General features: G+C 34.2%; 1 long non-coding RNA gene across 1 annotated transcript in view; it reads left to right on the top strand.

The window, feature by feature from the left end:
* LOC144238442 (uncharacterized) overlaps window positions 1-14119 on the top strand; it is a 63515-nt gene that overhangs the window by 35401 nt on the left and 13995 nt on the right. Inside the window, exon 2 of the long non-coding RNA XR_013337118.1 lies at window positions 9845-9917. This is a non-coding gene — a long non-coding RNA (uncharacterized LOC144238442). The remainder of the gene's footprint in view (window positions 1-9844; window positions 9918-14119) is intronic.

Raw genomic sequence — 14119 nt, 5'->3', positions numbered from 1 at the left:
AAAGCAGGCTCCAAGCTCTGAGCTGTCAGCACAGAGACTGATGTTGGGGCTCAAATTCATGGACTGTGAGATCATGACCTGAGCTGAAGCCGGACACTCAACCAATTGAATAACCCAGGTGCCCTGGCCACCTAATCCTGAGAGCACTTCAGTTAGCTGCCACTCTGAACACGGTCTTGAAAAGGAGCTACCTTATTTTCCTCTACCTTGGAAAAATTCATCTGGTCATCTTTTAGACTTACCTAGTTATAATAAGAAGTCTGTTCTTTGCACAAGTATCCCATGCCACTGTACTGGATCATGACCAAAGCTGAAGGTGTAAATTGTTCACCTACACAATATATCCTATCTTATTTTAATACAACAACAACAACAAATAATATTTCATTGAAAAATAAAAACTCTGGGACAGATCCTAAAGTTCATGGGATTCTAGGACAGTAGGTGGCAAGTTAAGAACTCTTTCAAGTTTTTAGGCTGGAATTCATGTCATCAGTTCTCAAAGAATGAAGCTTTCCTGATTATGTTTACATACCAAAATGTACCCCATGAGTCCCTATCAATCTCATTTGTAGCTATTGGAATGAATCATTACTTTCCCACAGTTCTTCTCATTATGGAAGTGAAAGAAAATAAAAGGCATTTTAAAAAAGAAAAAAAGAAAAAGAAAAAGTGGTCCCTAAAGAAACATAAGCAGAATTTGTCCATTTCTTCTCAGTTGTCCAGTTTGTTGGCATATAATTTTTCATAGTATTCCCTGATAATTGCTTGTGTTTCTCAGGGATTGGTTGTAATATCCATTTTCATTCATGATTTTGTCTATTTGGGTGCTCTCTCTTTTCTTTTTGAGAAGCCTGGTTAGATGTTTGTCAATTTTGTTTATTTTTTCAAAAAACCAACTCCTAGTTTCATTGATCTGTTCAACTGGTTTTTTTTTTTTTTTGGATTCTATATTGTTTACTTCTGCCTTGATTTTTATTATTTCTCTTCTCCTACTGGGTTTCGGGTGCTCTCGTTGCTCTTCTTCTAGTTCTTTTAGGTGCGCTGTTAGATTTTGTATTTGCACTTTTTCTAATTTCTTGAAACTGGCCTGGAGTGCAATGTACTTTCCTCTTAAGACTGCCTTTGCTGCATCCCAAAGAGTTTGAATTGTTGTATTTTCAGTTTCATTTGTTTCCATATATTTTTAAATTTCTTCTCTAATTGCCTGATTGACTCATTCATTCTTTAGTAGGGTGTTCTTTATCCTCCATGTTTTTGGAGGTTTTCTAGACTTCTTCCTGTGGTTGATATCAGGTTTCCCATAGCATTGTGATCTGAAAGTGTACATGGTATGATCTCAATTCCTTTATATTTATTGAGGGCTGCTTTATGTCCCAGTATGTGATCTATCTTGGAGAGTGTGTCATGCACACTTGAGAAGAAAGTGAATTCCATGGCCTCAGGATGTAGAGTTCTAAATATATCTGTCAAATCCATCTGGTCCAATGTGTCATTCAAGTCCATTGTTTCTTTAGCGATTTTCTGTCTAGTTGATCTATCCATTGCTGTAAGTGGAGTATTAGAGTCCTCTGCTGTTAGCACATTCTTGTCCAGAAGATTGTTTCTGTTTGTGATTGTTTTATGTATTTGGGTACTCATGTATTCAGTGAATAGACATTTATAATTGTTAGCTCTTCCTAATGGATAGACCCTGTAATTATTATACAATGTCCTTCTTCATCCCTTGTTACTGCCTTTACTTTAAAATCCAGCTTGTCTGATATATCTACTCCAGCTTTCTTTTGACTTCCAGTAGCATGATATATATTTCTTCATCCCCTTACTTTCAATCTGAATGTGTCCTCGCTGCAACAATTTCTTACTTGACACATCTCCAAAGGCAAGGGAATCAAAAGCAGTAATGAACTATTGGGAGCTCATCAAGATAAAAAGCTTCTGCATGGCAAAGGAAACAATCAATAAAACTAATAGGCAACTGACAGAATGGGAAAAGATAGTTGCAAATGATGTATCAGATAAAGGGCTAGTATCCAAAATCCATAAGGAACTCACCAAACTCCACACCCAAAAAACAAATAATCCAGTGAAGAAATGGGCAGAAAACATGAACAGATACTTCTCCAAAGAGGACATCCAGATGGCCAACAGACACATGAAACGATGCTCAGTGTCCCTCATCATCAGGGAAATACAAATCAAAACCACACTGAGATACCATTTCATGCCAGTCAGAGTGGCTAAAATGAACAAATCAGGAGACTCTTGATGCTGGTGAGGATGTGGAGAAATGGGCACCCTCTTACACTGTTGGTGGGAATGAAAAATGGAACAGCCCCTCTGGAAAACAGTGTGGAGTTTCCTCAAAAAATTAACAATAGAACTTCCCTATGACCCAGCAGTAGCACTGCTAGGAATTAACCCAATGGATACAGGAGTGCTGATGCATAGGGGCACATATACCCTAATGTTCATAGCAGCACTCTCAACAATAGTCAAAACATGGAAAGAGCCTAAGTGGCCATCAACTGACGAATGGATCAAGAAGATGTGGTCTATCTGTACAATGGAATACTACATGGCAATGAGAAAGAATGAAATCTGGCCATTTGTAGCACGATGGATGGATCTTGAGGGTGTTATGCTGAGCGAAATAAGTCAGGCAGAGAAGGACAGATAACATATGTTTGCACATATAGATGGATTAGGAGGAACTTAACGGAGGACCATGGGGGAGAAGAAGGGGAAAAATAGTGGGGGAGAGGGAGGGAGGCAAACTATGAGAGACTCTTGAATGCTGAGAACAAACTGAGGGCTGATAGGGGTGAGGGAGAAGGGAAGGGGGGTGATGGGCATGGAGGATGGCACTTGTTGGGATGAGTACTGTGTGTTATATGGAAACCAACTTGACAATAAACTATTTAAGAAAAAATATATATATAATGAAAATATTTAAAAAAGAAATAAAAGAAATATAAGCAGAGCAGTTTTTCCAGTTGGCTAATAATTCTAGGGGTGCAGGGTAAATTGAGAGTCTGGTGAACTTATATTCTTTTTCTTTCATTGGCTAATAGATGCCATCTTGCTTTGTTCTGTTAAGATTGACACCGAATTAATTATCATTCCCTATTTGATACATAGTTCACTGGATTGCTTCTATAGGTGATAACTCAATGACTTTTTGGTTTCCATTTGGAACTTGTAGCTTCTCTATCGACTTAGTATTTGGTGTTCAATTTTAAAGACATATGTTGTAGAGGAAAATTCTACAATATAATAGCCTGAATATATCTGTAGTACCTGTGATTGATGGGACCAATATAACCAATTGCCTGTTGACATCTTACTTAATCTGAATGTGTGAATATTAAAATAAACATGTAGCAGAAATAATTGTCTTCTAATAAAATGCTCAACCATCAATTATTATTTTTCTCCCTGTGACCTCAACAATCTTATTAGTAATAAGTATTTAGTAATTAGTAATTTGTGACAGTGGTAAAAATTATGTTTTGGGACCCATAGAAAATTTCTCTAAAGGATTTTAAAATATAAATAAAAAATTGTAGTCTTATATTGTTTTCTGGAGAAAGAATGAATGTGATTCCCAAAATAGACAACTCTTCAAAATATAGTAAGGTAAGTTCCACATTTTCAGACAGTCATTGCTTATTATTCTCATTTACTCAGCCTGGAGTCCTCCATATATGTTCCCTATTGAAATTTAATCTAAGCAATTAAACTAAAACATATTTTGCATCCTTCTTTATTTTTCAAACTGATTTTAATTTCATGGCTGTCATTATGACATGACCAAATTAAACCGTGAATAATTGAACATTTTGTACTATAATAATGACAATGATATTGGCTGATCATCACATCGTCATTTAGTTTGTTCAATGCAACCTAGTTATTAAGATGGGAAAAAATAATTCACAAACTCAGTTTATTATCTTTTCTAGCAATCTATAAAACTAAGGGCAATAGTTTTTTTTTTTTTTAATTATGACTTTAAGTAAACCGTGTTTTAGGTAATCCTATTCTATATCTAAATTGCTGAAGGTTTCTGTAGAAATTGCTGGAGGAGTCATATAGAAATGATTTACTGGGAAACTTCAGGAGGCCAGATGTTCATAAGAGCCTTGGGTCAAAGTTCTGATTATGCCATGAATTTATTCTATCACTTGAGGTGAGTCATTTTAAGACCATGAGCCTCAATCATTAAATGAGGGGTTGATTATTCTCTCCAAGGTACATTCCAGTTTGATACTTATCAACTGAGGTGTGAAAGAGGAATTGTATATCTGAAGAAACTCTTAAAGTCTTAGAGTACTTTTTCCTCCAAATATGATTTTTGTTTACCTGGCTAATGTCTCAACCTTCAGGTCACAGCTAAAACCCCATTTCCTCCCCTCTGCCTCCTCCATTACTTCCAAATGAGACTGGTGGGCCTCCTGTATTCTCCTGTACTTACTCCCATCAAATAAATTATCAGTCTCAATTAATTGCCTATTTATTTATGTTTTGTCTCAAAGAAAGGACCAAGTCTTATACACTTTGTATCTCCAACATCTAGTATAATGTTCACCATTAATAAATGTACAATAAATGTGTTGAATGAATGAAACATTAAATTCTATATTTATAAAAGTAGTTTTCATAAGTTCCACAATTTTATTTATTTTGTTTTATTTTGTTTTACTATTTTATTTTATTATTTTATTTTATTTTATTTTATTTTATTTTATTTTATTATGTTTATTTATTTGTTTTGAGAGAGGCAGAGACAGCACAAGCATAGGAGGGGCAGATGGAGAAGGAGAGACAGACTCCCAGGCAGGCTCCATGCTGCCAACCGTGGACCCCATAGCAGGGCTTGAAATCATGAACCTAGAGATCATGACCTGAGCCAAAACCAAGAGTTGGTCGCTTAACCAACTGAGACCCCCAGACACCCATACTTTATTTATTTTTTAAGTTTATTTATTTATTTTGTGAGATGGAGGAGGGGCAGAGAGAGAAGGAGACAGAGAATCCCAAGCAGGCTCTGCATCAGCACAGAGACTGATGCAGGGCTAGAACCCACAAACCAAGAGATCATGACTGGCTGAAACCAAGCATCAGATGTTTAACTGGCTGAGCCACCCAGGCTCCCCTTTACAAGTTCCACTTTAAGTACTGAGTACAATCCAAGTAAAGTGAATAATTTTGCACCAAATGCAAATAAAAAGTTTGAATGTGACCCTTATACAGAAAAATAAAACTAGAAAATGTGGCTTACCTTCAATTTTTTGTATTGCTTTTATGTGAAAGATGATGAATGACCAGAAATTTTGTGGCATTTGAGTAGATTGAGTGAATGCTTTCTCAAGATATTTTAAATGAACAGAACATATTTACTATTAAAAATCATATGAATTGATTATTACCTAGGAGATTTTAATGCATACGTGCAACTTACATATTCAGCCTGAAGAATAAACTAAATATATTGGAAGTACATAGCAGCAAAGTTACTTAATTGCTCTTGCCTTCTGAGTAATAATTATGATGACTAGAGGAATATATAAAAACAATAAGAATGCAAAATAATACTGTCTTTGTAGTAATCAGAAAATTCATACGATAGTGCCTGTAACCTAATCCATAAATATATCTGCTGAAAGAAGCTGTGTTATGATCCTAGATACATATATTGTTCGATTGCATGCATGCTCACAATGTTTTAAAAAATCTTATAAAAGATGACAAGGCACCATCATTCTCCTTACTCCAACTTCCTTGAAGTGCATTTTTTTTTATATATATCAAAGGTCAAACTCACTGACTTGCTGAGCACAGAACGTGAAAAGCAAGTTCTAAGAAAATGGGTCACAAATGTTAAATGCTTCAGGTCATGAGGCGTACCCAAAAGGGATTTTCTAACAAGATTCGGAGAATGCAGACAAGGGCTAGTACAATGCAAATGGGATAACCCTCATCAGAAACATTCTTGAAGGAAATGGTCTCAACATCATGTAAAAATCTCATGTCTAGAGTTGCAATACATTCTCCCCACACCAGGGATAAAATACAATAAAATAATGCTCTTTTTAGAAACTATTTTAAAATCCATATCCACTTTCTCAGGCTCAAAACAACTACATAACTTGCCAAAAGTTGAAAAACCTTATAATCCTATAAAGTAGATCTATATATTGAACTGTCCATATTATCTGAATATAGAGGAACTTGCTGGCAAGTAATACTAGAAAATTCTGCTGTGTGACTGTATGTAATAAGAACCTAATGCAATTTGGATTAGTAAGCTGTTTTAAAATGTAAAGATTATTATTCTCCGTGAAATATGTAAGAAAAATCTTACTACTGACCTAGTTTAAGCCATTTCATTCTATTTAAATTTACTACTTAATAAGCATTTATTTTCTTAATCTTTAAGAAATGTAATATGCAAAAAGGATATACTCATGTTTGACTCTTGACGACCCAAACACATCTCTCTAACATAAGTGAAAACTTTTAAGTATGTTTGAATTTCTTTTGGAAAACAAACATAGGCATTAACTCTTGAGAGTAACTGCTCTCTGGCAGAAGGATAATGGGACTTAGAACCAATTCTTGATTTTGAAAGGAAGTTCCTGAATTACTAGCTGTGTGAGCTTAAACAAGCAACTTATAAACAAGTTATAAGATGCTCTTATAAGATGCTCTTCTCTAAATATCTAACAATGAAGATAAAACAAATCGGCCAATATATAGCAAAAGTTGACCTTCAATTTCCTATCTCTCTTCTCTTCCATGTGCAAAAAGCACTATGTGATTTAAGTGTCTATTAGTGAAGCATTAAACCAAAGGGTATTATAACTTTTATTATTGTAAATATTCTTAAAGTGCTATGAATTCAACTCCATCTTTTCATATATGACATAATACAGACCCAGGATAGTTGGGTAACTTGGCCAAGGTCATAAGCAGTGAAGCCAGAAATAAAACTTATTTCTCTAAACTTAAAATCCAGTGTTGTTCCCAATTGCACCTTCTTCAGATATTACACTGTATTTATAAAATTCTTGCATGCAACTTCTTATTTAAGCAATAAGTCTACCAAACCATACTCTCTTGGAGATGTTGTTTGAATTTTTCTTTCCAGTCCTCTCCTGGGTTTACTGAGCAACCAAGTTCAGTCAAAATTATTTATTACCATTTCTTCTTCTCTAATACACAAATGAATATGCTCAATAGGATAAGGATTCTAAATATTTGTATTCTAGAGCTGTGCGTCGTATGCACCCACAACATGGTAATGACTGAAAAAAATGAAAAGAAAATAAATGATCTTCAAGATTGAAATTACAAATGTCAATGAACTGAAAAAGGGCACGTTAAGGACATTCTTTTAGATGAGAAAGCACAAAGTAAAATAGGAAATATTATGCAACCAACCTATAAACTTTTTCTTAAAGACCTAAAGGCATTGACAGTACACTGACATAAGCTCTTGCTGCAGAAAATCTAGGTTTGAAATACTGCTCTAGAACTACTTATTAGAATATCGAATATTATGTAGGAGGATAGAGAAGGCAGCCTTTTTATTTTTCATCCCACTTAGAGATAAATTAAATTCTCATCAGGCTGATTTATAGAGTCTACTAGATTAAACTTTCCCTTAAATTGAAAAGAAATGAGACAGTCTCTCTATTACTTATAACACAGAGGAAAAGTCCCGTGGGGTGTCCCTGTGCACAAAACTGCCTCAGTTTTTCATATTATAGAACTCCCTTTCTATAAGCAGGGGATCAATTTTTTTGAAATGTAGTTCTCTCCATATTTCTGTAAGAGTATAAATGATGAACCAAGTGAAAATATTTAAGATCTAAAAAAGGGGGAGCACCTGGGTGGCTCAGCTGGTTAAGCGTCCAACTTCAGCTCCGGTCAGGATCTCATGTTTCCTGGGTTTAAGCTCTGAGTCAGGCTCTGTGCTGACAGCTCAGAGCCTGGAGCCTGTTTGGGATTCTGTGTCTCCCTCTCTTTCTGCCCCTCCCCTGCTCATGCACACATGCGATCTCTCTCTTAAAATTAAAAAATAGGCATTAAAATTTTTCCTAAAAAAGATCTAAAAAGGATAATACAGAATTGATCATAAGAGGGAAGAATGTTTAAAGACAAGATTACATAACAGAATGCCATCCATTTCTCTCTGTTTTTGGATTTGAAGCTGAATTCAAAACAGTGCACTTTTTATGGTGATTAAATGCTAATTTTGTCTGCTGGCATTGGCATGATTAGAAATATGTATTCTGTTCTAGATGAAAACTCAGTCTTGTTGAGAAGAGGAAATAAATACAATAAATAATCCTTAAAAGACAGTGGAAATTTCCAAATTTTTGAGGTCTAATAGAATTATAAACTGAAGCTCAAGTGGATTAGTTATATTCATTATTCACATTATTTTGGACAAGTGGTTACTCTCTACACGTGAATTTGGAAATCTCTTTTTAATCCAGCATTAATGTATTTCCATTATAATTGTTTTAGAAAGTAATGATTATGAAATACACCCTCTACTAATCGTCAGCCATTTTTTTTGCTGTTATCTAATTTTCATTCTCAAATCAGTCCTATGAAATTTGCATCATTATTTATATTATATAAAGGAGGAAATCAAAACTTAGTAATAGGTAAATTATTTGCAGAAATAACAAAGTTAGGATGACACCTAGATCAGTCATTTTGATTTTTTCTGTATATGTGATTTAAATTATAATTTAAGTCATATGGACATATTAATCTACAAAATTTTAAGTTAATTATCCTTAGTATAGTTGAAAAACAAATGACCTAGTGTTTGCAACATACGTGTTTTCTTTTAACCCCAGCTTTATTGAGATATAATTAATGTAGAACATTGTATTAGCTTGTGTTGATTTGATGTATTTATGTATTATACATGATTACCATCATAGCTTTAGCTAGCAATGCCATAATGTCACAAAATTCCATTTGGTTTTGAGGTGAGAACATTTAAGATCTACTCTCTTAGCGACTTACAAGTATATAATACAGTCCTGTTAATTATATTGACAATGTGTATACTTGATCCCCAGAACTTAATCATCCTCCAACTGGAAGTTTATACAATTTGACCTATTTCTCCCCTCCCTCATTCCCAGTAACCACCATTCTAGTCTCTGTTTCTATGAGTTCAGCTCTTTTAGATTCCACATAAGTGACATCATATGGTGATTTGTCTTTTTGTCTGACTTATTTCAGACAGATAATAATACCCTCAAAGTCCATCCATGTTGCCTTCCTTTTTATGTCTGAATAATGTTCTATTGTATATGTAATAAAATGTCTTTATCCATTCATCCATTGATGGACTATTAGGTTGTCTCCATATCTTGGTGACACTGAAAAAGTTGCAGTGAACGTGGGAAAGCAAATATCTCTTCAAGATCCTTTTTTTTTCATTTGAATATATACCCAGAAGTGAGATTGTTACATCATATGGTAGGGTTTTTTTTTAAGTTTTTGCGGAATCTTCACACTGTTTTCCATTGTGACTGTATCAATTTACATTCCCACCAGCAGTGCACAAGTGTTCCCTTTTCTCCACATCCTGGCCAACACTTATTTCTTGTCTTCTTGATGATAGGCATTATAACAAGTGTGGGTGATATCTCATCATGGTTTTGATATGCATTTCCCTGGTGATTTATGATGCTGAACACCTCTCTTCATGTACCTGTTGGCCATTTGTTTATTTATTTTTTGAAAACAAAATGTTTTTTAACACATCTATCCATTTTTTAAAGTTTAATTATTTATTTATGTATTTCAGTAATCTCTACATCCAACCTAGGACATGGACCCTGAGATCAAGAATGGGATGCTCCCCTAAGTGAACCAGCCAGGTGCCCAATCTGTCCATTTTTTAAATCAGATTTATTTTTATTATTGAGTTGGAGAGTTTTTTGTATATTTATCAGATCTATTGTTTGAAAAAATTTTCTAACATTTCATAGGTTGCTTTTTCATATTGTTGATTGTTTCTTTTGGTGTACAGTAGCTTTTTAATTTGATGTAGTCCCATTTACTGATTTTTGTTTTTGTTGCTTGTGCTTTTGTTGTTCTATCCAAAAAATCATTGTCAAGACCAATGTCAAGGAGCTTTCCAAGTTTTCTTATAAGAGTTTTATAGTTTCAGGTCTTCTGCTTAAGTCTCTAATCCATTTTGAGTTAATTTTGGTGAGTGGTGTAAGATAGGGGTCCAATTTCATTTTTATACCTGTGGTTACCCAGTCCTTTCAACACCATCTATCAAAGGGACTATCTTTCCCCCATTGTGTATTCTTGGCTCTCTTGTGAAATATTAGTTGAGTGTGCATGGGGAGACCTCTTTCTGGGCTTTTGATTCTTTTGTTATTTCCTTTGCCTATTTGCCTGTTTTTATGTCAGTACCATATTGTTTTGCTTACTATAGATTTGTAGCGTAGTTTGAAATCAGAAAGTGTGATGCTTCTAGCTTTGTTCTTTTTCAGGATTGCTTTGCGATCCAAGGTCTTTTGTGATTCCATATGCATTTTAGGGTTGAAGTTTCTATTTCTGTGGAAAATACTCATTGGGATTTTGATAAGGATTCCCCTGAACCTACAGATGATTTTGAGTAGTTCTTTCAAGCAATATGAGAATTTTCCAATCACTTTTTGTTCTTAGTGTAGTCATCTGAAAAAAATGATATAATAATACTTACTTTTAGAATGATTATTTATGTAGAAGGCTTAGAGTAATTCTTATTATGTAGTATACTCTTGATAAAGGTTATTTTTCTCTAGTTTAGAACTATGAACAGCTTTCCTTGAGTGGGGATACAATTTAAGTGATGCTGAGTAAATAAAATTAAAAAGTTTTTTTTGATGAACAAACAAGTTATAAAGATCTAACATAACCAGTTCCTGTACATTTAAGTGGTTTTCTAATGAAGATCATTATAATTTGGCCCAAGGCCTGTGATGCCAAAATATGGATTTTACAGACCTTTGCTTTCTAAAACTAAACCATTGCTTGGCTATATATAAGAACTCAGGAAATGTTTTAATATACAGAAAATTCTACATTATTTAAATTATATTGCTGTGACCTGAATGGCTTCAATAAGGGTGAAGGGGTGATTGGAATGACTGTTTTGGGTGCTTTAAATAATTAAATAGTTTACATTATTGAAAAATACAAAAGAGGAATAATCAAAAGTAAAATCAAACAAAAGGTTAATATACAGGAAAGGAAATTTTAAAAGAAAATCATGATAAAACATGACTTTATAGTCAATTCTGGACATTTAAATTTCAAAAACACAAGCTTCTGGCACCAGTTAAGAGTTTTCTGCCTCAAGTGTTTCAACAAGGAAACCTAACTTTCCCCAAAGCTCCTCATGAAGTTCCCTTAAAATACAGAAATAACCTGGGCCTCAATGCCTAACCTGGGCTTTTATTTGCAGCTTTTAGGTAGTTCAACTTCCATTAGAAAGTCTTGCTTGGCTTTTATTGTTTTTTAATGATATATATACTTTATATTTTAATGTATTGTAGTATTTTGCTAACTAGATTATGTTCAGTGTAGAATGTGTTTTTATCCTGCTTTACGTTTTTTGACTAGGGTAAGCCAAAACCTAAAGAAAGAAGTTTCTGTATTAGTTGTTCTCACAAAAGGGAAGACAAGACATCTTGTTTTTTTGTACCCCTATGGGATAATTTACAGAATTTTCTCCTATCACCTAGAAAGAAATCTTCTATTCCATTTCCAACTTGTGACTGTAAACATAAAAATTGGTACCTCAGGACAACTCAACAGAAGCAGAAGTTAAAACCTTCTTAAAGAAAGCATCAATAGGGGCACCTGGGTGGCTCAGTTGGTTAAGCGTCTGACTTCGGCTCAGGTCATAATCTCATGGTCCGTGGGTTCGAGCCATGCATTGGGCGCTGTGCTGACTGCCAGCTCAGAGCCTGTAGCCTGTTTCAGATTCTGTATCTCCCTCTCTCTCTGACCCTCCCCTGCTCACGCTCTCTCTCTCTCAGAAATAAATTTTAAAAAGAACACTAAAAAAAAAAAGCATCAATAAATAAATAGAAGAATAAACTAATATAACAAAAATTAAAAATTAAAGTTGAAATATAAATAAAACTGTAGTTCAATTAGTAGTATTGTGCCAATCTCCTGGTTTTGGTGATTGTGCTATGATCATTTAGTGTGTTATCATTGGGGAAAAATAAGTGAAGGGTATATTGAACTCTATTATTTTTACAACTTCCACGTAGAGTTTAGCATCATCTCAAGTTTCATTTTGAATCTAAATATGATAGAAAGGTGGTATACTTGAAATTAGAATATTTTACTCCTTGAATAGCTTCATCCACGTTAGGAAATCAAGTCGTGAATCACTGTCATATTCATGATTTCCAGCACATGTCTCTTTGTTACCACCAAACCTCCTTATTGATACTGTAATTAACTGTGCTGGATGTAGAAGAGAAACGATATACCCAGGAAACTTCTTGAGTATTCATTCCCTTGTTGTGTTTAGTTCTCAAAAATAATCAGGTGGTCCAGAATATCTCACTAAAATACTTTGGGGAGTGTAGTGTAACAAAGTGATGTTTCCTTAACTAAGCTTTTAAATCCATGTTTCATTTTTCTGCCTCTGAAATACACCTAATTACATTAAGCTAGCTCCTATTGAGATGGCATCGAAAGGATTTTTCTAGTTCATCATTTTTTCCAAAGCAGTTTTATCATTGTGTATACCAAGAGAAAGGGTCATTTTAAGGAACACATGAGATTATATATAAACACACACACACACACACACTGAACATTTTACAAACTCTAAAGCAAAATACACATAAAAGTCCTTGTGATCATTTCTGTTTGAATCACTCTAACGATGTGTTCAGAATGATTCTGAATGCAATCAGATGAAAAGTGTACAGCTTCTTACTGAAAGTAAACAAGGCTTTGCAGCAGCTAGATGAAATTAGACAACCCTCAATATGTCTGAATCCTGGTTTCCTATGAAAATAGAGATACAGAATCTGGAATTGTTGTGAAGATTATGTTACATAATTATGCTAAGTTGTCTAGGACAATTGTTAGCATATATAAGAAACTTGCATATAATGAATTTCATTTCCCACCCTCCCTACAAAAGAGAGAAATTAAATTGTTCTTTGACAAGTGACTCTGACATTCCTTGAGAGAATGTGTTCTGTCCATTATTATTAAGCTCCAGCTTCTATACTCATTTGGAGATAATGTCTTGACTATTTTTTGTTGACAGTTTAAGGATTAACAGGAACCCTGAAGTTCTGAAGATGAACTCCACAGACTATAAGTATCCCAGACAGCATTTCCTGTTATTATAGCTACCCACAGTAATACATCATATTGATTTGAATTTTTATAATCCTGATTTTTTAATACAGCTTTCATTGTGTAACAAAACTCTACCAGACTGTACTAGCTTTTAATTAACTCAGCATTTAGCACAATGCTTGACACATAATACTCAGTAATGTTCGTGGGATGCATAAATGATGAATGAATGAAATACCTCTCTAATATTATTTGTGAAAAAGCAAATGATTCAATGAATTTCTTTTATGCAGCTATAAGAACAAGTAAGAACAAATAGGATATATTGTGCAATTTTTATAGAAAAGTTTCAGAAGAACATTATTGAACAGGTCATCATTTGAATCTAGACCACATCTGCTAAAATTTATAATAACCTCCTTTTGTATGGTTCTAGGTGATTAATTTATACATACAGCTACTGATAATAGAAGTATGTGCTAACAACAATATTAAAAAGGAAGTCATTTCCTCAAAGTTATCAATGAATCTTTTTAAAGAAGTGACAACCTTAAAATGCCTTATGGAAGAATTTAGAAGTCAACACCAAATGGTTGCTAAAGAAATGTATTTTCCCTATGAAACCATAATGAAATATTAAGATTCATCCATTCTTTCTCAAGGTGTCCAGTATCAGTCTTTTATCCCTACTTGCCCCTGGCTCCTGGAACTGTTCCAAAGTCTGAATCTTCAGGACCCCCCCCCCCCA

This window comes from Crocuta crocuta, unplaced genomic scaffold (assembly GCF_008692635.1).
Source record: "Crocuta crocuta isolate KB4526 unplaced genomic scaffold, BGI_CrCroc_1.0 scaffold216, whole genome shotgun sequence".
Classification (NCBI taxonomy): Eukaryota; Metazoa; Chordata; class Mammalia; order Carnivora; family Hyaenidae; genus Crocuta; species Crocuta crocuta.
The sequence above is the reverse complement of the archived record's forward strand: the minus strand, read 5'-3'. Positions and strand labels throughout refer to the sequence as shown.